We start from the raw sequence: 25,518 nt of genomic DNA on the forward strand, positions 1-25,518 counted from the left end.
AGATTGGCCATTGCTTTGAGGTTCTTCAGCACATAAGATCTTACAACAGACACCCATCTTGAAGCATCCGCCCCCCCAAAAAAGTTCTCTCTCTCAGCGGTGAACAAACAGATAATAGCTGGTCCACACAGAACTGCTGAAATCTGCATCTTTCTGAGACTGGGTTTTTTGCTTCGATACAAGGAATTACTCTTTCCCTAATGGCTTTTCTGCTTTTTCTCTCTTTTTTTAAAAAAAGGCACTGGGTTGGGGGGGTGTGTGATGATATCTTCCAGGCACTTTGCAAACATTAGCTGATGAATCAATCCGCAGAGCCTCTTTTATAGCCTCTCGACAGGTTGCGCAGCGAAGCAAAGAGATTTATCGATTTTTCTTCTGAGCTCGAGACTCATCCATTACGTGCGGCAGGGGCTGGCTGCACTCAGCGCTGTGGGCAGGCGAGGAGAGGGGGGGAGAAACCGCAACCCCCCCCCCCAGACTCGCAAGTTGACCAAGCGGCGGCTTCCACTTTCCGAAGTTCCTGCAGCCCGGAAGGAGCAATCAGACCGCAGCCCTCGCTGGAAGGATGCATTAGGCACCCGTTTTTCTGAGTTTATCGGGAGATTTCGGTAAAATTAAGACGGTAAGGGGGGGTTATTCTTCTCAAACGCCAGCCCCCCGAGGACGGCTTCATCCATCGGGCTACGAGGAGGGTCAGGCAGATTTCCACTGATATGATATGCCTAGATATGAGATGGAGAATCAGGGACAGTCTACCAGAGAACGGAAAGCGTAGGGTCCGTAGCTAAGTAGAAAACAGGGCTGTCTTAAGTATATCCAGGGCCATGGTGCAAAGATCCCTTCAGCACCGCATTTCCCAGAGTTGTCGACCTTTTCCCAAGCCTCTGTGGGGATCGCTCTCTTCCCACGGGGGCTTGGGAAGGAAGCCACATGTCCGCCAGCAATATACCGTATTTTTCGCTCCATAAGACACACTTTTTTCTTCCTAAAAAGTAAGGGGAAATGTCTGTGCGTCTTATGGAGTGAATGCGTGGTCCCTGGAGCCGAATTGCCCAGGGGCGAAAAGCAGATGGGGTGAGCTCCCGTTGCTCGGTCCCTGCTCCTGCCAACCTAGCAGTTCGAAAGCACGTCAAAGTGCAAGTAGATAAATAGGTACCGCTCTGGCGGGAAGGTAAACGGCGTTTCTGTGCGCTGCTCTGGTTCGCCAGAAGCGGCTTAGTCCTGCTGGCCACATGACCCGGAAGCTGTACACTGGCTCCCTCGGCCACTAAAGCGAGATGAGCGCCGCAACCCCAGAGTCGGCCACAACTGGACCTAATGGTCAGGGGTCCCTTTACCTTTTTATCCCTTAAAGTAAAGCTCCTACCTGGGGGGGGGGGGGAGTTCCTGCTTCCTCTCTCCACCTTGTGCAAGGAGACAACTGCCCTGGGCTCCCAGCCCTGCCAGGAAGCTCTGTATAGTCCTTGCTCAATAACCTGCTCAGTTACCAAAACCCCATTGGAACCTGCCTCCCACAGCTGAGATTTTGCACTGACAGTAGGATCACGGCGCCTTATGCACAAGTCGCCAGCCCCTGACTCGCTTTCGCAGGGGCGCGGTGTGGAAAGAGGGGGTCGTGTTCCCAGTTCCCAGAGAGATCCAGCCCCCCCGGAGCTCCTCTGCTTTCATGCCACCGGAGGAACCCAAACCAGTCAAACTGGTTGACTGACACAGGAGGGAAATTGTTTGCAGCAGAGAAAACAAAACCAGAAAGAAAGAAAGAAAGAAAGAAAGAAAGAAAGAAAGAAAAGAAAGGCAGAACAGAGATGCCAGGATCATATTAAGTTAGGAACATAAAAGCATAAGAAGTGCTTGCAGGATCAGGACAATGGTCATAGAATCATAGAATTGTGGAGTTGGAAAGGGACCCAGGGTCATCTAGTCCAACCCCCTGGTACCACTCTGACGGGAAGATAAATAGGTACCACTCTGACGGGAAGGTAAACGGTGTTTCCATGCGCTGCTCTGGTTTGCCAGAAGTGGCTTAGTCATGCCCCGGAAGCTGTACGTTGGCTCCCTCGGCCAATAAAGCGAGATGAGCGCCGCAACCCCAGAGTCAGTCACGACTGGACCTAGTGGTCAGGGGTTGCTTTACCTTTACAAGGAAACTTACCAGGAACATACAATTCAATCTGAGACAGACTGAATTGTATAATACAGTGGACCCTCCGGATATGAATTAAATTCATTCCGGGGGTCTGTCCGCAACCCAAAAACTCCGTAGGCAGAGGCACCGCTTCTGCAAACACGCATGGCACAATTGAGTGCTTCTGCACGCGCGCACTGCGCACAGAGTGCTTCTGCACATGCGTGCACGGTGACACCCGGAAGTATACACTTCCAGGTTTGCCACGTTCATAACCCGAAAGTTACATATCCAGAGTGGTACGTAACTAGAGGGTTCACTGTAGTGAGAGGCTCACACGAGCCTGCAACCAGACATTTGCTGTGGATGTAAAAAGGGGAATGTAACTCTGTTAAGTAAAGGAACTTGCTAGCGCAAGTTAGGAAGGATATGAATAAACAATATATCATCTCCTGCCACTCGGAACATTCCCACAGAAACTGCTTTGCAAGCTTGCGTACATTATGGCAAAAAACCGCATTTGGAAGCATTTGCAGTGGAGGCCAGGGATGGCAAGGAAGGGCAGAGGTGAGAAGGAACCGAGAGAGCAAGGGGCTGGCGGGAGAACCACTCGGAAGAAAATGCCACAGACCTTGAAGCCAGGAGGTGCTAGATGATGCCAGAGAGGGAGGAATGCGAGGGAGATTGGCCACTTGACAGGGTGGCTGAAAAGGAACGGTTTGTTATGTCTGGAGTCTAGATCCCGAGAGGGGAAACTCTGCCAGTTGTGGCCTCCACTGTCGGCGCTGCAGCCTTGACAGACCCAAAGGGAGCAAGGAGGGCGAAGGACTAGGATGGGGAGGGATTGGAGAGCAACCAGCGGAGTGCAAATCTCTCCCGATTTGCATCTTTCCAATCTGAGTTCAGTTCTGCGCATCAGGTTTGCATTTAAAAAAAAAATATCCCTCATGGAAACTTACCAGGTGAATTTTGCCTAACATGTACCGGAATGGGCGATTTTGAAATATCCCCTACCCCCCAGTTCTCCCATTCAAAACAAGACCAGCTGCAGCAATTTTGGGGACATAGGAAGGTGATGGCATTGGTACAACTAGCCGAGTCTTCTGTCCCAACTGGCAGTGACTCTGAGGTTTCAGGTAGGATTCTTTCTACTTGGAGATGCTACTGGAGATTAAATTTAGGACCTTCTGTATATCTTTCGAAAACCACCAGCGACCTTTCACACAGGCCTGCCTCTCCCCCTCGATATCTCCGTTCAGATTTCGGTAGGATTTCAGCCATGCATTCGGTAGGATTTCAGCCAGGCAGCCCTGTTTAGGGAAGTTTATAATATTGACTGCTGTATTGTTTTTAACACTCGATTGGGAGCCGCCCAGAGTGGCTGGGGAAACTCAGCCAGATGGGCGGGGTATGTATAAATAAATAAATAAAATTATTATTATTATGTATCCAGACATCAAAAAAACGAAGATCATGGCCACTGGTCCCATCACCTACCTGGCAAATAGAAGGGGAAGAAATGGAAGCAGTGAGAGATTTTACTTTCTTGGGCTCCATGATCACTGCAGATGGTGACAGCAGTCACGAAATTAAAAGACGCCTGCTTCTTGGGAGAAAAGCAATGACAAACCTAGACAGCATCTTAAAAAGCAGAGACATCACCTTGCCAACAAAGGTCCGTCTAGTAAAAGCTATGGTTTTCCCAGTAGTAATGTATGGAAGTGAGAGCTGGACCATAAAGAAGGCTGATCGCCGAAGAATGGATGCTTTTGAATTCTGGTGCTGGAGGAGACTCTTGAGAGTCCCATGGACTGCAAGAAGATCAAACCTCTCCATTCTGAAGGAAATCAGCCCTGAGTGCTCGCTGGAAGGACAGATCCTGAAGCTGAGGCTCCAAGACTTTGGCCACCTCATGAGAAGAGAAGACTCCCTGGAGAAGACCCTGATGTTGGGAAAGATGGAGGGCACAAGGAGAAGGGGACGACAGAGGACGAGATGGTTGGACAGTGTCCTTGAAGCTACCAACATGAGTTTGACCAAACTGCGGGAGGCAGTGGAAGACAGGAGTGCCTGGCGTGCTCTGGTCCATGGGGTCACGAAGAGTCGGACATGACTAAACGACTAAACAACAACAACAATGATGGCCCCAAATGGCTCAAAAGTACCCTCCCACTTTTAATTCGAGGGGGGGGCACCTCTGTGCCTTAGGTACTGGAAATTTAGGAAACACTCCCCCCGAGTCTTTGCTTTTCATCAGCCAAGTCATTAATCAGACCTGAACTTGCAATCAAACCCCAGTTGATTAATTGCAGCGATTTAATCAATTAAAGCTTGAAGGAGCGACATCAGAGCCTCGTTACTTTGCGCTCCGATGATTGCACTTTTCCGGGGAATGCCATGTGGATAGCTGAACCGACACCTGCAACACAGAGGTAGCAAGCACTCCAAGGGTTGATTGACGCCCCTCCTGTCCGTCCCTTGCTGCCCATGTAAAATTTGCCAGGGTTCGACTTTCACGCGCCAACGGTTGACGGCGGGCCTGTCTGCTCCGCTGGACTTAAAGAGCCTCTTTATTACCCATAACTTTCACCCCCGGAAGAATTTTAATTACTTGCTGACTTCCAACTGCCTTTTAATTCTCAACATTCTTTCTGGGAAACAGAACACACAGCGGGATTTCCTTTCTGCCTAAAGCCCTGTTCTCCAAACTCCTTAAGAACATAAGAACATAAGGCAAACCTGCCTGAGGAGAGCAGTTTCCACTTTCTCCAGCCCCGTTCTCACAGTCAGTGGTGGAGTGTTCCCCATCGCCGCCCAGGGAGGGGCAGCCCACTGGAGTCACCCCCACCCACTGGCCAGCCAGTTTTTAAGGGTTTCATCAGGAAGAAATTTCTGACAGTAAGAGCTACAGTGGTTCCTTGGTTCTCAAACTTAATCCGTTCTAGAAGTCCGTTCTAAACCCAAAGCGTTCCAAAACCAAGACGAGCGTTCCCACAGAAAGTAATGCAAAATGAATTAATCTGTTCCAGACTTTTAAAAACAACCCCTAAAACAGCAGTTTAACATGACTTTTACCATCGAACGGGACCACTGAACCATAAAATGAAAGCAATAAACAATGAACTGCCGTCAATCAATCAATTAGTAGCTGAACTGGGTTTCACACAGTCACAAAAACAAAACAAAAAGAGCCGCGAAAACAAAAACACAAAATAAATAGCAAAAACATACAGACCGCAGCGTAAAACTCAATACAGGAGTGCGGCACTCAGATTGGAAGCATAACACTCAAAACGGAGCACGTTTGGGTTCCGAAAAAAGTTCGCAAACCGGAACAATTACTTCCGGGTTTGCAGTGTTTGGGTTCCAAGTTGTTTGAGTACCAAGGCGTTTGAGAACCAAGGTACCACTGTATTTGAAAGTGGATGCTTCAGCTGAGATTCCTGCATTGCAGGAGGTTGTACTAGATGACTAGACAACAGAAGTAAAAAAATCCATTTTGCTCATCTTTCTAAACATTACAAACAAGCCAAAGGCACATTTAATTTCTGTTATTTTAAGTTCTTCCTGATTTTGAGTCGGAATCTCCTTCTTACTAACTTGAATACATTGGTTTGAGCAACAGAAAACAAGCTTGCTCTATCTTCCACAGGGCAGCCCATCAGATTTTTGAAGATGGCTATCATACCTCCTGTTCTCCAGGATAAACATCCCCAACTCCCTCCACTGTTCCTTATAAGGCTTGGTTAACAGACCCTTGAGCATCTTGATCACCCTCCTCTGCACACGTTCCAGCTTCTTGCAGGAAGAAAAATCATTAAGTGGTCCACCCAGACCTCCAGCAGTTTTCAAGTGGTCCATGGCGGAGGCATGAAGTGAGAGGAGCAAAGGGAGGAATGCAGGCGCAGTCTCTGTCTCTGATTGGTTGGAAATCACCCTGGAGAGAAGGAGACATGGCCAGTTGTGGGGAGGCAGGGATATTTAGTCACCACAACTGCTTCATGGGGGAAAGACCTGTCGGAGATGAGCTGCTGTGCTCATTCTGTGTACAGGGCAGCTGTCTACCAGTTCCATCTGGTACACCGGCTGAGACCCTTCCTGCCCGCAAACTGTCTCGCCAGAGTGGTACATGCTCTGGTTATCTCCCGCTTGGACTACTGCAATGCGCTCTACATGGGGCATAGCTGTCAACTTACAGATTTGAAAATAAGGGACCAGCAGCCTTGAAAATAAGGGACCAGCAGCCAAAATAAGGGACCTGCAGCCTCACCTGTTCCAGGCACTCCAGTCTTCCTGTCCTCCTGCAGTCTGGTCAAACTCATGCTGGTAGCTTTGTGAACACTGTCCAACCAACTTTCTAACCAGAGGTTCAACTGAATAGAATCTGAATCACATGCACCACAAGGCCTATGCAGCCTCAACTTAAGATGGCTCCCCGGCCTGGCTTTGCACTGCAAAGTTTGCAGCAGCACGTGCAACAAAATGGCGTCCAGCATTCAAAAAAACCCTCAGCTTGCATTAACTAGCCACACACAAGGCATGGAAGCTCCACTCCCCAGTCGTTCTTAGACTTCTTATTGGGTGAGCAACACAGCCAAGCAACACAGTTGGAGCCTCCCTCCTCCCTGGCTGGCAGGGAGGGAGGGAGAGGAGCTGCTTCCTTTGAAATTTAAGGGACATTTAAGGGACATCCATCAATAAGGGACAGCAGCGGGACATGGCGCTGGAATAAGGGACTGTCCCTTCAAATAAGGGACACTTGACAGCTATGACATGGGGCTACCTTTGAAAGTGACCCAGAAACTGCAACTATTCCAGAATGTGGCAGCTAGACTGGTGACTGGGAGTGGCAGCTGCGACCATATAACACCGGACCATATAAGACCTACATTGGCTCCCAGTAGGTTTCCGAGCACAATTCAAAGTGTTGGTGCTGACCTTTAAAGCCCTAAATGGCCTCAGCCCAGTATACCTGAAGGAGCATCTCAACCCCCATCGTTCAGCCCAGACCCTGAGGTCCAGCGCCGAGGGCCTTCTGGCAGTTCCCTCACTGCAAGAAGCCAAGTTACAGGGAGGCCTTCTCGGTAGTGGCACCCATCCTGTGGAATGCCCTCCCATTGGATGTCAAGGAAATAAACAATGATCTGACTTTTAGAAGACATCTGAAGGCAGCTCTGTTTAGGGAAGTTTTTAACGTTTGATGTTTTATTGCTGCTTTATTATTAATAATATTCTGCTGGGAGCCGCCAAGAAACCCAGCCAGATGCGTGGGGTATAAGTAACAAATTATTATAATAAATCATTATAGGCCTGTTGTAAGGGACTGGCTGGACAACAGCAGGTCAGAGGGAGAAGATTGGAAGGAGGTGATAGGGGCTGAAGGGACAACAGGATTTCGTGAGCAGGAGGAAGCTGTGACAGGGAGCAGTTCAGATGCTGAGGCTGAAGCAGAGGAGGGGGGGGTTAAGAGACTATCAAAGAATCCCTGGAGTCTCCCTCTCCTGCTGTGACAAGCTCCCATCCCCCCTGGTCTCCAAGAATGTGCAGAATAATGAGGAGAGCAGAACAGATGCCAAAGGTGTGCTTGGGAAACATCTGGCAGTGGAGGAAAGGGTGGAAGGAAGGCACCTTCATTTCTGGCAACTGCTCTAGAGTGGCAAGACCAGGCACACCCAAACTCGGCCCTCCAGATATTTTGGGACTACAATTCCCATCATCCCTGACCACCGGTCCTGCCAGCTAGGGATGATGGGAGTTGTAGTCCCAAAACATCTGGAGGTCCGGGTTTGGGGGTGCCTGGGCAGGACCTACTGGGGAAGGGTTGCGGAGTTGTATTCAAGGCATTGCCTCGAATAAAGAATAACTTTATCAGACCCTCCAAGTGTCCCAAATTTACAGAAGCTATCCCGGTTTCTGATTTGATCCTGGAATGTTCCGCTTTTCTTTAAGATGTCCTTCTTTTCATCGGAGAAATGTTGGAGGGTATGGAGCTATGCGACCCCGAGAACCAAGGAGATAAGTAACTACAACTTTTAGAAGACATCTGAAGGCAGCCCTGGATAGGGAAGGTTTTTAATGTTTTACGTTTTATGATGTTTTTATTTATGTTGGAAGCCGCCCAGAGTGGCTGGGACAACCCAGTCAGATGGGCAGGTTGTTGTTGTTGTTGTTGTTGTTGTTGTTGTTGTTGTTGTTGTTATGGAAATCCTTATTTTCATCAGAGAAATGTTGGAGGGTCTGCTTCACTGACAACTGACTCTGTTTCTTTGCACTGGACTGCTTCTGAACCAAACCTTGACACCTGTGCAGATCCTGTTTTGCGAACAAAGAGTTAACTCCAACTCATTGGTGTGATTTATTGCTGCTCGCTCCTGACCGAGACATCACAGTTCGTAAATCTGCAAGAACCTGCACATAGCTTTTAAAGACACGCCGCCCACATCGAACGGCTTTTAAGAGAGGACGGCTTTAGACAAGAATCAGGGAATCCTCTCGAAGACATTAACAGGTCTGCCGAGCTGAGCATCCCGTTTGTAACAGAAGCTTCTGGGAAGCCACAAATGGGACGTGCAAGCAAAGGACCCACCCTTGTTTGTTTGTTCGCCCCACAACGAGCGGTATTTATGATGAATAGACTTAATTGAAAACATCTACCAATTAGCCCCTCCAGGCCCCAGTTGATTTCTTCGAAAAGTAATAGGCTTCTAAACCTTCTTTCCTTTTTCCTTCTTGGCTATTTCCAGCTCTGGGCTACACCCAAATAGCAGCAGCAAAGAAACCATTAGACAGATCTTATGAAAAGAAGGGGAATGGCTTTGCGTCTCTGCACCGATCAATGAGGGTTAACACACAATTGCGTAAACAAAGCTCTTCCCAGCACAGCTTAGGAATCTGAACCCACCAGATACCTGTACTTTTAAGTATTTGCACACATTCTGCCGAACGATCCTTTTCAACATTTCTTCCCCCTTGGTCCCACTAACAATTAGTGGACACAATCACTTTAAAGTCATCGACCCAGTTGCTACCACCAGGCAGGGAACAGGTGGGTATGGGTGGTTTTTACCGCACAGTGAATTTAGGCAGAAAAGAGGAAGAATAGCTTATAATTTCGTATTAGTGTCGTGCATTTTGCTGTTATTTATGCAGCCCTCTAGATCCTTGCAGATCAATTTATACCTTGGAGAACTTATTTGTTAATATTTGACAATACTGGCGTCAATCTGTTGTACAATTAAAACTTAACGAGCTGCTAAATCGTTCAAATCGTACCTATTCACCGAATTGTTGGAACTGAATTATTCATATGTGCTGATGTTTATTGCCAAACCTTTTAATTTTTATCCACGTGCTGGAAGCTGTTGGAAGCCCAAACTTACATGACAGCTGCAAATAATTTTTATTATTAATAATAATAATAATAATAATAATATTTTTAGATGTTTTAATTGTTTTTTTTAAAAGTTTTCCTAGTTTTGTTTAATTATCGATGTGTATATTTATTAGCAATGACAAACCTAGACAGCATCTTAAAAAGCAGAGACATCACCTTGCCAACAAAGGTCCATATAGTCAAAAGCTATGGTTTTCCCAGTAGTGATGTATGGAAGTGAGAGCTGGACCATAAAGGAGGCTGATCGCCAAAGAATGGATGCTTTTGAATTATGGTGCTGGAGGAGACTCTTGAGAGTCCCATGGACTGCAAGAAGATCAAACCGATCCATTCTGAAGGAAATCAGCCCTGAGTGCTCACTGGAAGGACAGATCGTGAAGCTGAGGCTCCAATATTTTGGCCACCTCATGAGAAGAGAAGACTCCCTGGAAAAGACACTGATGTTAGGAAAGATGGAGGGCACAAGGAGAAGGGGACAACAGAGGGTGAGATGGTGGGACAGTGTTTTCGAAGCTACCAGCATGAGTTTGACCAAACTGCGCGAGGCAGTGGAAGACAGGAGTGCCTGGCGTGCTCTGGTCCATGGGGTCACGAAGAGTCGGACATGACTAAACGACTAAACAACAACAACAACATATTTATTAGTTGTTATTACGTTTCTATCCCAACATTCCTCCAAGGAGCTCAGAGTGGCAGGCACCCTTTCTCCCTGTCTCTACTTTATCCTTACAACAACCTTGCGAGGCAGGTTAGGCTGAGAGACTGTGACTGACCAAAGGTGATAGCCCTGAGCAACTTTCGGAAGAAGGGCAAGGAATGTAAATAAATACAGGGTGGAATTCAGTGCAGCACTAAGCAGATAGTTCTGCCCTTGAAAGCATTTCTTCTTCCCGGACAGAACCATCTCCCATTCCATCCCTGCCTACTGTCCTGGAGGGGTGTGTGTCTCCTGACCCCACCCCAAAGCAACTTTTGGGAAGGTGCACAGGGTTGCATGGGGGGGGGGGAGCCCCTTTGTGCTTCCTGTTCAGAGAGGCAGGAGAGGATATATTGTTTAATAATAATAATAACTTGCGCTTGCAATTTCTATAACTTAGCAGAGTTTCACATTCCCCTTTTAAACGCACACCAGATTGGTGGTTGCAGGCTTGTTTAAGCCTCTCAATATTACATTCCTGGTAAGTTCCCTTATAAGGGACGCGGGTGGCGCTGTGGGTTAAACCACAGAGCCTAGGACTTGCCGATCAGAAGGTTGGCGGTTTGAATCCCTACGACGGGGTGAGCTCCCGTTGCTTGGTCCCTGCTCCTGCCAACCTAGCAGTTCGAAAGCACCTCAAAGTGCAAGTAGGTAAATAGGTACCACTCCAGTGGGAAGGTAAACAGCGTTTCTGTGTGCTGCTCTGGTTTGCCAGAAGCGGCTTAGTCATGCTGGCCACATGACCTGGAAGCTGTACGCCGGCTCCCTCGGCCAGTAAAGCGAGATGAGCGCCGCAACCCCAGAGTCGGCCACGACTGGACCTAATGCCAAGTTACAGGGAACCAGGCAGAGGGTCTTCTCAGTAGTGGCACCCGCCCTGTGGAATGCCCTCCCACCAGATGTCAAAGAGAAGAACAACTACCAGACTTTTAGAAGACATCTGAAGGCAGCCCTGTTTAGGGAAGCTTTTAATGTTTAACAGACTACGGTATTTTAATACTTTGTTGGAAGCCACCCAGAATGGCTGGGGAAACCAAGCCAGATGGGCGGGGTATAAATAATAAATTATTATTATTATTATGGGCCGGTTAAATGACCCCCATGGGCCTTAGGTTGCCGGCCCCTGTACTAATGCATCAATTTCACATCAATATTGCGCTGGTCAAGGATTGCTCGAAAGAGAAAAGAGAAAGTCCTTTCTGAGATGGAGAAGCAGCCAGAGGAATGCTAATGGAAGTGCAAAATAAAGCTTTGCTTGAGAAGGGAGTTGAAAGGAGGAGTAGGAGGAGATGCAGAAGAGGCAGGGAAAGCAGGAATGCGAGGGAGGGAGGGAGGGAGGGAAGGAGAGAGAGAGAGAGAGAGAGAGAGAGAGAGAGAGAGGAATCATAGAATTGTAGAGTTGGAAGGGACCACGACAATCATCTATCTCAACCCCCTGCCATGCAGAAATCATTCACCCAACATGGGGCTCAAACCCACAACCCTGAGATTAAGAGTCTTGTGGCTTTCCATCCATTTGAGAGTCTCATGATCGACTGACTGAGCTCCCCAAGGTCAGCCCAGGGGGAGGGCAACCGGAGAAGGAGGGATACGCGGAGGAAATTTCATTCAGTTCACACGAAATTGCACTTTCCAGAATAAGACGCAAACCAGAACGTAACCCTCCTTCCAAAATTGCGCTTCCCCGAATTTTGCAACAGCCAAGTGCAAGAATTCATTCAAACACACACCCACACACCCACGGGTAAAGCATGCATAAAACCACAGACACATATGTGTACGTGTGTTTTAATGATCCGAACAGAGTGAAAGATTATGAGTCACGGGGCTGTGAAGAATGCAGGAATGCCAACTTGGCCCCATGATCATTGGTGCCCAGCGGCCTTGGGTGCCATCCAGCGTGCGTGGCCCTGGCACCAACATTTCTGGGTGCCCGGCCCCTTCATGGGGAATTTTGTGGGTGCTCGGGCACCCAGGGCCCCAGGGAGTTAGCACCTATGGGAGACTGCGTGTATAAACTGAACAGTTTGTTTTTTGGGTTGCTGTTTTGCTAATGTTGTTCGTATTCTTTTACAGAACATAAACGCTGTATTGAGACAGAGGATGCATTTAGAGAATAGTGATGGGCTTTTTTCGTATCTCCACGACTAGTCCTATTTTCAGGTTATCAGAGGCAGCGTCCAATTTATGAGAATTGCATAAACTAAAAAACACACTGTCTGAAAACCTTGGTGCTTCCCAAATCCATTGCAAATCCCTTTCAGTGGGTGAACTCAAAGTTCCAGTCTGAAGATTGACCCACTGTCAAGACATGCTAGCATAATTTCCCAAACTTCCATTCCCATTTTCTTGCTTTCCTGAACTAAGCAATACTACCAAAGCACTGAGATACTTTTAATTTCTTTCTTTATCTATCTATCTATCTATCTATCTATCTATCTATCTATCTGAGGGACGCGGGTGGAGCTGTGGGTTAAACCACAGAGCCTAGGACTTGCCGATCAGAAGGCGGGTGGTTTGTATCCCCGCGATGGGGTGAGGTTTCATTGTTCAGTCCCAGCTCCTGCCAACCTAGCAGTTCGAAAGCACATCAAAGTGCAAGTAGATAAATAGGTACCGCGCCGGCGGGAAGGTAAACAGTGTTTCCGTGCGCTGTTCTCCACAAGCGGCTTAGTCATGCTGGCCACATGACCTGGAAGCTGTACACCGGCTCCCTTGGCCAGTAAAGCGAGATGAGCGCCGCAACCCCAGAGTCGGCCACGACTGGACCTAATGGTCAGGGGTCCCTTCACCTCTATCTATCTATCTATCTATCTATCTATCTATCTATCATCTATTTCCAGGGCTCCCCCCCCCCATAACTCTGTGGGCATCATTGCAATTCTAAGAGAACGAGGAAGGTGTTCAGGGTGAGTTCTAGAAAAACAGTCATGTTCTCTAAAAGTTTTACTAAGCAGATTATGAGGGATCTTGACTATTGGGGGGGGGGGTCTTCTAAATGTCCAAAATCCCAGCGCTTCCAAATTTATATAGATTGTGTTATGCCTCTGTGGGTGCTAAGTAACAGGCATCCACACACTGTAATTCTTCTCTCTTCAGAGGTTGCTGGGCTCCATAAATTTGCCCCCGTCTCGAAAATATGTTGGCCTCCATCCCTGCCTCCCAGGCTGTTATGATATCCACTACCAGACAAAGGAACACAAGGCATATATACCGATCCTTAGATAACCCAGCACTCTGATTCCACTCAGCTGCTATTTCGAATGGTGTTTGAGTTTGGAGAAGAGAGCGCTTTTGCTAAACTAACAGCTCGGAAGAGCATTGTTGTTGTTTAGTCGTTTAGTCGTGTCCGACTCTTTGTGACCCCCTGGACCAGAGCACGCCAGGCCCTCCTGTCTTCCACTGCCTCCCACAGTTTGGTCAGACTCATGCTGGTAGCTTCGAGAACACTGTCCCATCATCTCATCCTCTGTCGTCCCCTTCTCCTTGTGCCCTCCATCTTTCCCAACATCAGGGTCTTTTCCAGGGAGTCTTCTCTTCTCATGAGGTGGCCAAAGTCTTGGAGCCTCAGCTTCAGGATCTGTCCTCCCAGTGAGCACTCAGGGCTGATTTCCTTCAGAATGGAGAGGTTTGATCTTCTTGCAGTCCATGGGACTCTCAAGAGTCTCCTCCAGCACCAGCATTCAAAAGCATCCATTTTTTGGCGATCAGCCTTCTTTATGGTCCAGCTCTCACTTCCATACATCACTACTGGGAAAACCACGGCTTTAACTAGACGGACCGGTTAGCCACTCCAGTATCCCTGCCAAGAAAACTCCACGGAAGAGCATAAGGAGTGCTAAATGGCCCATCTAGTCCAGCATCCTCTTCTCACGGTGGCCGACCAGGGAAACCCACAAGCAGGATTTGAGCATGAGAGCAACTCTTCCCACCTGCATTTCCCAGAAACTGATAAGCATTGCTGCTTCCATGTGGTGGCAAAGCACAGCCCTTATGGCTTTGAGCCATCAACGGCCCTCTCCTCCATGTATTTGTATAACCCAGGCATCAAGGTTGGTGGCCACCATTGCCTCCTGTGGCAGTGAGTTCCACAGTCTAACTCAGTTAAGTTAACTCAAAGGTGCCTTCCCTTGGCATTCCACGGACTACGTATTGATTTGAGATGGCTGTTGAGCCAGAGGCTCAGAGAGGCATGCTATCTATATATGAGAACAGATAGATCCCTCAAGGTCCTTTTCTTCGATTGAAAGCAGCAGTGTGGGTTGCATGAGGACCGGCCCCTTGAGAGAGGGAGAGTTTAACGCTTTCCCTTGTGCCCATTCTCAAATTCAAATCCTTCCTTCCAGCTGCAATGAAGAAACAGGTACTCCCTGGGTGCTCACTGGAAGGACAGATCGTGAAGCTGAGGCTCCAATACTTTGGCCACCTCATGAGAAGAGAAGACTCCCTGGAAAAGACCCTGATGTTGGGAAAGATGGAGGGCACAAGGAGAAGGGGACGACAGAGGACAAGATGGTTGGACAGTGTTCTCAAAGCTACCAGCAGGAGTTTGACCAAACTGCGGGAGTCAGTGGAAGACAGGAGTGCCTGGCGTGCTCTGGTCCAGGGGGTCACGAAGAGTCGGACACGACTAAACGTCTAAACGAAAACAACAACACCTGCCTTGAAACCAAACCAAACCCAGAGTTAATAGTAGTCAGGAGGGGAAAGGGTTAACCCCCTGGTCCCCACAGCTCCCCTCCTCTCCCTTCAAGTAGAGAAAAAGACAGAGGGGCTTTGCGATCAGATTTTCTGACATCACATAGCTTGGCACTTCAATACAGCTTTAAAGCTGTTAAATTCATTTGGCAACGGTGGCATCAAATTTCTGTGCAAAAAACCCCCCACGAAAAACCAGAAAGACTGTCCAAAACCTATGACGAACCAGGTCAGCAGGCTATTGGTCTGTTTTGTCTAGCAGGGTTCACTCTGGAGGGCTTTGGGGGTCTCTGAGAGAGGCAGTTCCCACCAGCGTGGCTCCCCTTTTCAGGGGAGATGCTGGACAGATGTTCAACCAAGACTGGGATATGAGAAGCCCAGATCAGACCATTTGCCTATTGAATCCAAAAATGGCAGGAGGGGGTGTGGTGGTCACAGAATGTAAGGAGCTGCCTTCTAGACCGCTTGCAGCTGTCCATGGTCTCAACCTGGAGCATGGCGGATGGGTGGTCTTCCCCCATTACTTACTGCCTGATCCCTGAAGCCGTAGTCGATGCCAGACCTTGAACCTGAGACGTTCTGCAGTCAGAGCAGGTGCTCCACCAATAAGAGGAAGCTCGAATCCTTGACCAGCTTGGGGGTGCCAATCTACTCTCTTCAGGGTCTCAGGCAAAGAGACAGAGCTATCTCCCATCCCTTGACCCTCTTAGAACTGGAGATCTCCAGGACTGAACCCAGGGCCTTCTGCAAGCCCAGCAGCTGTCCTGACACCAAGTCTCTCTCTTAACAAAGCAACGAGAATAATGCCGTTTTGGGCTCTTGATTTTGTCTAAGAGGCTTTTCTGCAGTTAGGTGCCTAATAAAAAGATCGGTCAATCAATTATAATTATGGAGACGTAACGCTCAGTTTGTAAGCGACTTGGAACCACAGAAGGCACCTCCGGGAAGCCCCAAGGGGCGTCTCTGGAAAGGCACCCACCCAACCAACCTTCCCCAACCCCAGGTCTTTGGCGCACCCTTCTCCAAAGAGGGTGGGGGGTTTCCAGCTGAAGCAAACGCAGGCAGCCCCAGGCGAGGTCCGGCTCCCCTCCTCTCTCTCCCTCTCTCTCCCAGGCAGCCTTACCGGATCGTGTCCTCCTCTTCCTGCGAGCTAGGGGTCTCTCTCTCTCCTGGCTGGAGGCGCGAGGCAGCCTCCTCGCCGGCGCGTGGGAACCTGCGCTGCGCTCTGGCTCCGGGAAGCGGCGCGCGGGGCGGACAGCAGGGAAGGCGGTGGGGAGGGAGGGCAGACACGCCCCGGGCCAACCCTCCAAGCCCGCCCCGTCGGAGGCTCCCGCTGCTGCCTCGCTCCTGCAGCCGCCACCCTCCGTTGACACCTGCTCCACGTCCATCCCGGGGACCTCTAACCTGATCTATAGCCCCTTTGGAATGCTAGGGGCGCGCGTCTTTGGAAAAGGGGAGGAGGATGAGTTCAGAAGCGGGGTGATTTGAACCCACAATTCCCTAAATTACGATACGATAATCTCTATTGTCATTGTCCCATACAGAACAACGAAAATGAAAAAAATTACATCAGACATTCAAAAACCAACAAGGCTGCTATCCCAGCTATCCCAGCCTGGTCGACCCCCTAAAAACTCTGATACCCCATAATTAAATACAATATACTCCCATAGGAAGACAGAAGTGCCGGGCGTGCTCTGGTCCACGGGGTCACGAAGAGTCGGACACGACTAAACGACTAAACAACAACAACATACTCCCATAGAGACTACCTTACACTACGTTGAAAATCCAAATCACATTTGGATAGAAACTGTTTCTCAGGCGGCTAGTCCTAGTCTTTATAACCCTGTGGCGCTGTGGGTTAAACCACAGAGCCTAGAACTTGCCAATCAGAAGGTCGGTGGTTTGATCCCCGCGACGGGGTGAGCTCCCGTTGCTCTGTCCCAGCTCCTGCCAACCTAGCAGTTCAAAAGCATACCAGTGCAAGTAGATCAATAGGTACCATTCTGGCAGGAAGGTAAACGGCGTTTCCGTGCGCTGCTCTGGTTCGCCAGAAGCGGCTTAGTCATGCTGGCCACATGACTGGGAATCAGTGTGTTTTTACATGAGTACAATGTGTGCTTTTATTTAAAATGCATCTCTGGGTTATTTGTGGGGCATAGGAATTCATTCATTTCCCCCCCAAAATATAGTCTGTCCCCCCACAAGGTCTGAGGGACAGTGGACTGGCCCCCTGCTGAAAAGGTTTGCTGACCCCTGATCTTACTCGATTACAAGTGATCACAGAAGAAGAAGCAGCATAGAAGAGTTGAGAGGGAACACAAGGGTCATCTAGTCCAACCCCCTGCAATGCAGGAATCTCTTTGCCCAAAGTAGGACTCGAACCCATGACCCATGCTCTACCAACTGAGTTACCCCAGCAATTTTATGGACAACACTCTCCTGGGCTCCTTGTCTCCTGCCTGTCCTAACAACGAGCTTTCCCCCAGTATAATAAGCGGTAAGCAAACCGCCGGATCTTGCAAGGCAATTTCTAAGAGCAAGCTCCAGTTCACTCTCTCCAGCAGCGCTGCCTTTGTGAAGCTCCGAAGCAAGGAGGGAGGAACGTGGCAACCGTCCCCTGAATGTTTGGGGGACGTTGGTTTCCCAAATAACATTAGTTATTGTCAACATGCTTAGTGTTGCTATCGTCAACAGATACAACCTTGTTTTGGGAGCAGGTTATCTGAAGGATCACCTTCTACCATAAGCATGTACCTGCCTGGTCCTTTAATCTTCACCGGAGACCCTTTTTCCAGGTGCCCCACTGAAGTTAGCCAGGTGCCCTCTTAGGAGAAGGCCTTTTCGGTGGTGGCACCCTATTTGCGGAATCGCCTCCCCACAGAGAAGCTCGCTAGGCATGGTGTTTTCAGCACCGGTGAAAGCCTTTTAATCCTTCGATTTAATTTCAACAATACATTTTTAGAAAAGGTTAGTGTTATGTTGTGGGCGAACATATCAGACGACACAGCGATTTTTCCAAAGCAGCTCTTTATTTGTAAGCTGGAACAGAACTGAACTGAGGAGCTCAGTCAGCCTGCTTATATAGAGCTCCAGAACAATGTAACTGTTGCAACTTTCTAAAACTATCCAATCACTGAATGTCACTTTCAATCCTTCATTTGCATACAAACTATCCAATCACTGAACGTCACTTTCAATCCTTCATTTGCATACAAACTATCCAATCACTGAACGTCACTTTCGATCCTTCATTTGCATAACTATCTACAGTATCCCCCTGCTGGCCCAGTGTGAAAACTTCAGTACATAACAGTTAGGTTGGGTGTGTGTCAGGTTTCCGTCAAGTAAAGCATTGAGATTCCCAGAAATCAGCGCAGCTCAAAGAGGTCCCTTGCAAACCACCCCAATGACTTCTGCAGACTTGGTCGGGCTGCTTTCAATTCGAAATTAAATCCAAATATTAACATGGCCCAAAGTCATGCAGTTGAATGCACTTAACGGCACAGCTGACAGTGAACAATCGGTGATGCAAACAGCAATTTCATCCCTGCTGATGCAAGCTGAGTTCATTATCGCCTTGCATTTCGCCCCCGATTCATTTTCCTACTGCCTCTAGGTTGGGTGTTTTGGCACAGTTCCTTGGGAAACTGTTCCATACATTTGAGCCAGGAAGTGCCCCCTGATAATAATCCACACTCTTGTTTTTCCCCCAGGAGGCCTATGTACAATGCGCTCATCCTTCGCAGGCTCAGAGGTTCTAGACTCTGCAGACTGAATGCCCACTGTTTATCTTTCCAGCGTGAAAATGTGCAGACCCACATTTTTAGCAAGTCTTCGGAATCTAGAGCACCCAGAGGCAGCTTCCCATGAGGTCAGACCTTACGACAATCCAAATGGGGTGGGAAGGATGTGAAGCCACAATGGGATATCAGCTTTGGCTTGTGAATGCACTGCTTGGCACGAGAGACTTTGTTTCGGGTCCCTGCTTTCTTCTAAGAGACGCAGGTGGCACTGTGGTCTAAACCACTGAGCCTATTGGGCTTGCTGATCGGAAGGTCGGCAGTTCGAATCCCTGTGACGGGGTGAGCTCCCGTTGCTCGGTCCCAGCTCCTGCCTACCTAGCAGTTCGAAAGCACACCAGTGCAAGTAGATAAATAGGTACCACTGTGGTGGGAAGGTAAACGGCGTTCCGTGCGCTCTGCTTTCCGTCACGGTGTCCCATTGCGCCAGAAGCAGTTTAGTCCTGCTGGCCACATGACCTGGAAAGCTGTCTGTGGAAAAACGCCGGCTCCCTCAGCCTGAAAAGCGAGATGAGCGCCGCAACCCCATAGTCGCCTTTGAGAGGACTTAACTGTCCAGGGGTCTTTAACCTTTACCTCCCATGCACAGCAATTTATAGTGACTTCAGGTCCACAGGTGGGCAGAGTTTAGCCCTGGTTGACTGCTCACGTGACATACAGGGGTACCTCGGGTTACATACGCTTCAGGTTACAGACGCTTCAGGTTACAGACTTCACTAACCCAGAAATAGTACCTCGGGTTAAGAACCTTGCTTCAGGATGAGAACAGAAATTGTGCTCCGGCGGCGCGGCGGCAGCGGGACGCCACATTAGCTAAAGTGGTGCTTCAGGTTACGAACAGTTTCAGGTTAAGAATGGACCTCTGGAACGAATTAAGTACTTAACCCAAGGTCCCACCGTACTCTGAAGGAGTAACAGCAATGAGGTTGCCCTGTTGTTCATCGGACAGAAGACGGAACCAGGGCTCAAATTTACAAGCACCTTTTGGTCCTGCAGTTTATTAAGATGCTTCTCGCGGGTGGCGCTGTGGGTTAAACCACAGAACCTAGGACTTGCTGATCAGAAGGTCGGCGGTTCGAATCCCAGCAACGGGGTGAGCTCCCGTTGCTCGGTCCCTGCTCCTGCCAACCTACCAGTTCGAAAGCACGTCAAAGTGCAAGTAGATAAATAGGTACCATTCTGGCAGGAAGGTAAACGGCGTTTCCATGCGCTGTTCTGGTTTCGCCAGAAGCGGCTTAGTCCCGCTGGCCACATGATCCGGAAGCTGTACATCCGCTCTCTCGGACAATAAAGCAAGATGAGCGCCGCAACCCCGGAGTCGGCCAGGACTGGACCTAATGGTCAGGGGTCCCTTTACCTTTACCTAGCCCTGCAAGTTTTGTATCTCCCTTTACAGCTCTGTAAGGAGCTTGGCGCAGCGAGATTTACAGCAGGCCTAAATGGAGAGATTGATGGATGCAGTCTGGGCCCGAGCATCGCGCAACGGCAGCCAACACACCATTAGCTCATGTTTGATGAATGGAAGCAGAAAGACCATTAGACAAGAGGGACTTCGCCAGAAGGCCATCTGTGCACTCTTTGCGGGAAGGACTTTGTAAAAATTGCAGAAGGCTGTCATCTGCAATTCTTCTGAAGGGGAGCGGGGATTTGTGTTTATAGGAGAAGAGATCTTGGGCTCCGTGAGTGATGTGGCTAGGTCCCCAGAGCCTCAGGGCTGGGGAGATAAGGAGAGAGGCTTCTCGGAAGAGGTGACATGAGAGAAGTTTATAAAAGGATGCGTTGCATGGGGAAAGAAAAGTACTCTCTCCCTCTCGCTTAGCTCTAGAACTCGTGGGAATCAGATGAAGATCCAGGGCAGATAAAAGAAAGCACTTTTGCACATCACAGAGTGGCTGGGGAAACCCAGGCAGATGGGTGGGGTATTAATAATAATAATATATATAAATTTTTATTAGTTTTTTAACATATCATTTTCAACAATAATTAAACATACTTTTGCATCTTATTCCATTTTTTCGACTTCCATCAATCTTGTCTGAAAATTTTCCAATCTAATCTCTTAGCATGCATTTCTTATCTTCCCTATTACATTTCAAACTCATAACCAATATCTCTATCTTTTTCTACTCTGTACCACTTCGGATATTTCTCCTTACAAAACTTCTTGTAGTCCTACTAGCGTAATTTGTTGATTACAGTTGCTCTTCAAATAATTCATATACTTTCTGTGACAGCGAGTTCCACAGATTTTTTAAAAAAAATTACGGTATTATTATTATTAGAATAATCATTTCTTTTTAAAAAAAATAACCTGTGGAACTCGCTGTCACAGGAGCCGGTGACGGCACACCAGCTTGGACCACTCTATTCTGCTTTGGTCAGACCACACCTGGAGTCCTGTGTCCAATTCTGGGCACCACCATTTAAGGAGGATGTTGACAAGCTGGAAGGTGTGCAGAGGAGGGCGACCAAGATGACCAAGGGTCTGGAAACTGAGCCTTATGAGGAACGGTTGAAGGAGCAGGGGATGTTTTGGAAAAGAGGAGATTGAGAGGAGATAGGAGAGCCATCTTCAGATATCTCATGGGTTGTCACATGGAAGAGGGAGCAAGCTTGCTTTCTCCTGCTCTGGAGGGTAGGACTTGAACTCATGGCTTCAAATTACAAGCAAGGAGATTCCAACTCAACATCAGGAAGACCTTTCTGACAGTAAAGAGCTGTTCCAGAGTGGAATGGTCTCCCTCGGGAGGTGGTGGACTCTCCTTCCTTGGAGGTTTTTAAGCAGAGGTTGGACAGCCATCTGTCATGGTTTAGCTGAGATTCCTGCATTGCAGGGGGTTGGACTAGATGACCCTTGGGTCCCTTCCAACTCTACAATTCTATGATTCTGTGAGTCTATTATAGTTCTGAATACCAGTTGCTGGACAAGAGCAATATCCCTTTCTGAGGTTCTCAGCAGTGGCATATACTGTATTTTTCGCTTCATAAGACGCACTTTCCCCCTCCTAAAATGTAAGGGGAAATGTCTGTGTGTCTTATGGAGCGAATGCGTCGTCCCTGGAGCCGAATTGCCTGGGGCAAAAAGCAGATTGCGCTTTTTTTTTTAGAAAGAGGGAAGGGAGCGTTGAAACGAAGCCGCTGAGCAGCTGATCGGCAAGCAACTGGGAGGGAGATAAGGGACGCTAGAGATAAGGGAGGCTGCCTGGGAGGGGGGGAGGTAAAAGCACATGGATCCCCAGGATTTTTGCATTGGGTCACCCCAAATTCACCATCAGATCACATAGCACGTCCATGCCTACAGCCTGCACCAAAAAAATCACACACCCACTGTTTTGTGGGGCCACAATGGCACAAAAACGTGGTTACAAAGCACGGATCCACATGGATCCTCAGGATTTTTGCATTGGGTCACCCGAAATTCACCATCAGATCACATGCCTGTGGCCACAGCATGAACCACAAAAATCATATATCCAATGTTTCGTTCAGAATATTTTTTTTTCTTGTTTTCCTTCTCTCAAAACTAGGTGTGTCTTATGGTCAGGTGCGTCTTATCGAACGACAAATACGGTGGCTTCCGGCAACATAGGTGGAGCATAGACATCATGACTAACAGCATTGATAGCTCTTTCCTCATTGAACTTATCTAATTCTCTTTAAAGGTATCCATGCTGGTGTTAAAAAGTACTGTCTTGGATCTCCCAACTTCATTGGACTGAGAGAGGGAGGGAAAAAATGGGTCTCTATTTACTTTTCTTTACGCTGTGCATAATTTTATGTATCTCTGCAATAATAATAATAATAATAATAATAATAATAATAATAATAATTTATTATTTGTACCCCGCCCATCTGGCTGGGTTTCCCCAGCCACTCTGGGCGGCTTCCACAGAGACCAAAAATACACTAAAACATCAAACATTAAAAACTTCCCTGAACATGTGCCATGTGCCCCCCTTACTCCCCTTTAAACTAAAGAGTCCCAAACCTTTCTTCATGTAGCTCCAGTCCCTCAATCATTTTTGGTTGCCCTTTTCTGAACTTTTTCCAGCTCAACTTTGAGATGAGGCGACCAGAACCGTTCACAGTACTCCAAATATGGCCGCGCCACAGATTTGCATAATAATGGCCTTATGATATGGGCAGTCTTATGATATTGGCTGCCAATACCATAATGCTATTTCCACATTAATGACCATAATGAAGGGCAGCAGCTTCCCCGAGGCCCTGAGTGGAGAATTCCTTCTGTTCCTTTGAACTGGAGATGCCGGGATTTGAACCCAGGACAATGCATGTGCTACACTGTGAAGCCAGGGCAGGGCTCCCTGACTGCACATATCTTTGTTTGCTATGGATATGCCTTCAGAGCTGTTTTCGGTGCTCTGAACCTTCTCAAAATGTTAGGCATGAGAAGTAACTAAGGAGTTACTTAGAAGGGAGTTGGTGCAGATAAAGCCTTAAAACACAATATTTGCACAGGTGTTTGATGCCTCCAGGCAGGACCTCTCAGCTGTCAATCCCCCCCTGGAGTCTTTTCAGAGAGAGAAAGAGCGAGTCGCCTTGTTCTGCTCTCTCTGAGGAGGTGTGCATTGTTGTCTTTGAGGAGGGACACACTGTAAATAGCCATAAGGATGTGAAATCCTGATCTGTCAACCCAAAGCACACACCCACTTCTGATGAGGGCAGACTCTGCGGGTGGCAAACTCCATTAATCCAGGCGACTATGGGGTTGCGGCACTCTTCTCGCTTTCAGGCCGAGGGAGCCGGCGTTTGTCCACAGACAACTTTCCGAGTCATGTGGCCAGCAGGACTAAACCACTTCTGGTGCAACAGAACACAGTGACGGAAACCAGAGCGCATTTACCTTCCCGCCACAGCGGTACCTATTTATCTACTTGCGCTGGTGTGCTTTTGAACTGCTGGGTTGGCAGGAGCTGGGACAGAGCAACGGGAGCTCACCTGGTCGCGGGGATTCAAACCCCTGACCTTCTGAGCGGCAAGCCAAGAGGCTCAGTGGTTTAGACCACAGCGCCACCCACATCCCTAAGGGCATTAAAGGTAAAGGTAAAGGACCCGTGACAGCTAAGTCCAGTCACAGATGACTCTGGGGTTGCAGCGCTCATCTCACTTTACAGGCCGAGGGAGCCGGCATTTGTCCACACACAGTTTTTCCAGGTCATGTGGCCAGCATAACTAAGCTGCTTCTGTCGAAACCAGAGCAGCGCATGAAAACACTGTTTACTTTCCCACCGCAGTGGTACCTATTCATCTACTTACACTGGTGTGCTTTCGAACTGCTAGGCTGGGACAGAGCAACGGGAGCTCACTCCGTCATGGGGATTCGAACCGCCGACCTTCTGATCGGCAAGCCCAAGAGGATCAGTGGTTTGGACCACAGCGCCACCAGTGTCTAGTGAAAAGGAGAAGGTGGCTCATATTTCTCTTTTAACAGTTGTTTAGAGCTGACAAGGCCAGAAGGGAGACATTCAGATGTGAGCAAATGAACGTCCGATAGGAGAAGACATCGGTGGAGTGGCCATGAAGTTTGCTGGCTCATAGATCATGTAATCTTGGGAGAGTTGGAAGGGACCCCGGGGTCATCTAGTCCAACCCCCTGCAATGCAGGAATCTCAGCTAAAGCATCCATGGCTGATGGCCGTCCAACCTCTGCTTAAAAACCTCAGAGGAAGGAGAGTTCAGCACCGCTCATGACCTTGGGCCAGTTACAGCCTCTCAGTCTAACCCACCTCACAGGGTTGTTGTGTGAACTGAATGAGGAGGGGGCAGGAACCATGAGCGCTACCTTGAGGTCCGTGGAGAAAAAGGTGGGATTTGAATGCAGAGTTTGTTGCCAAAGTGGAAACTCTGTGCGCAGGTATGCCTTTGAGCTCTCCACTCTGGCATGCATAAGGTCTCAAAGCTGCTTAAAGCTTGGTTGGAAGGTTACCATATATGGTGGGATTGTAGCAAAATTAAAAAATTTTGGGAAATGATATACAATGAGTTGAAGAAAATGTTCCAACTAAAAAAGCCCGAAGTATTTCTGTTAGGGATTGTAGGAAAAGACCTGCCAAGGAAATTGAAGAATATTTTCATGTATGTGACAACGGCGGCAAGAGTCTTAATAGCACAAGGATGGAAGAATGAGGAAACCCCGACTAAAGAACTGTGGCAAGAGAAATTGATGGACTATGCAGAACTGGCAAAACTGACACACAAACTGCGTGATAAGGACAACTGTGACTTTAAAGAAGAATGGGAACCTTTTACAAAGTATTTAAAGAAACAACAAACTGAACTGGACTCCTTGGCAGGTTTTGAAGAAACATACACAAATTTATTATTGGCAACATACAGATAGATAAATTAAGGATCTTTACAATTTTACAATATGCAGAGATTAACATGTGCTGAAAAACCAGAGAGAGGAGCTGAGGGAAGTCTGGGGGTGGGGTGGGAGGGTGCGGTTCTGGTTTGGGGAGGCGGAAAAGGGGGGAATGAGGATGATATGTTTTTGATAAATTGTTATGTTGAAATTCTTAATAATTTTTTTTTTAAAAAAAATAAAGCTTGATTGGAAGGAAAACTTGTTCACCCCAGCCCTGAGCAAAGCTGAGCTAAAAACAGGAGGCTGGGGTTTCACAAAAAACTTTTGTCCATGCGCTATCTGTGGGGCTGCCCCAGAGGTTGTTTTGGAAGCTGCACCTTGTGCAAAACACGGTGGCGTGGCTTGGCTGCACACTGGGGCAGGATGGTGCCAACGTGGCAGCCCCCCTGTTGGAAGAATTGCGCCGCCTGC

General features: G+C 48.3%; 1 protein-coding gene across 1 annotated transcript in view; it reads right to left on the reverse strand.

Annotated features, from left to right (window-relative positions):
* P2RY6 (pyrimidinergic receptor P2Y6) overlaps positions 1 to 16,135 on the reverse strand; it is a 40,409-nt gene extending 24,274 nt beyond the window's left edge. The window contains exon 1 of the mRNA XM_081002251.1: positions 16,037 to 16,135. The gene's annotated coding sequence lies outside the window, so the exon portion shown is untranslated. The remainder of the gene's footprint in view (positions 1 to 16,036) is intronic.
* Positions 16,136 to 25,518: the final 9,383 nt, after the last annotated feature.

The sequence above is a fragment of the Podarcis pityusensis genome, assembly GCF_964106645.2.
Source record: "Podarcis pityusensis genome assembly, chromosome: 4".
Taxonomy (NCBI): Eukaryota; Metazoa; Chordata; class Lepidosauria; order Squamata; family Lacertidae; genus Podarcis; species Podarcis pityusensis.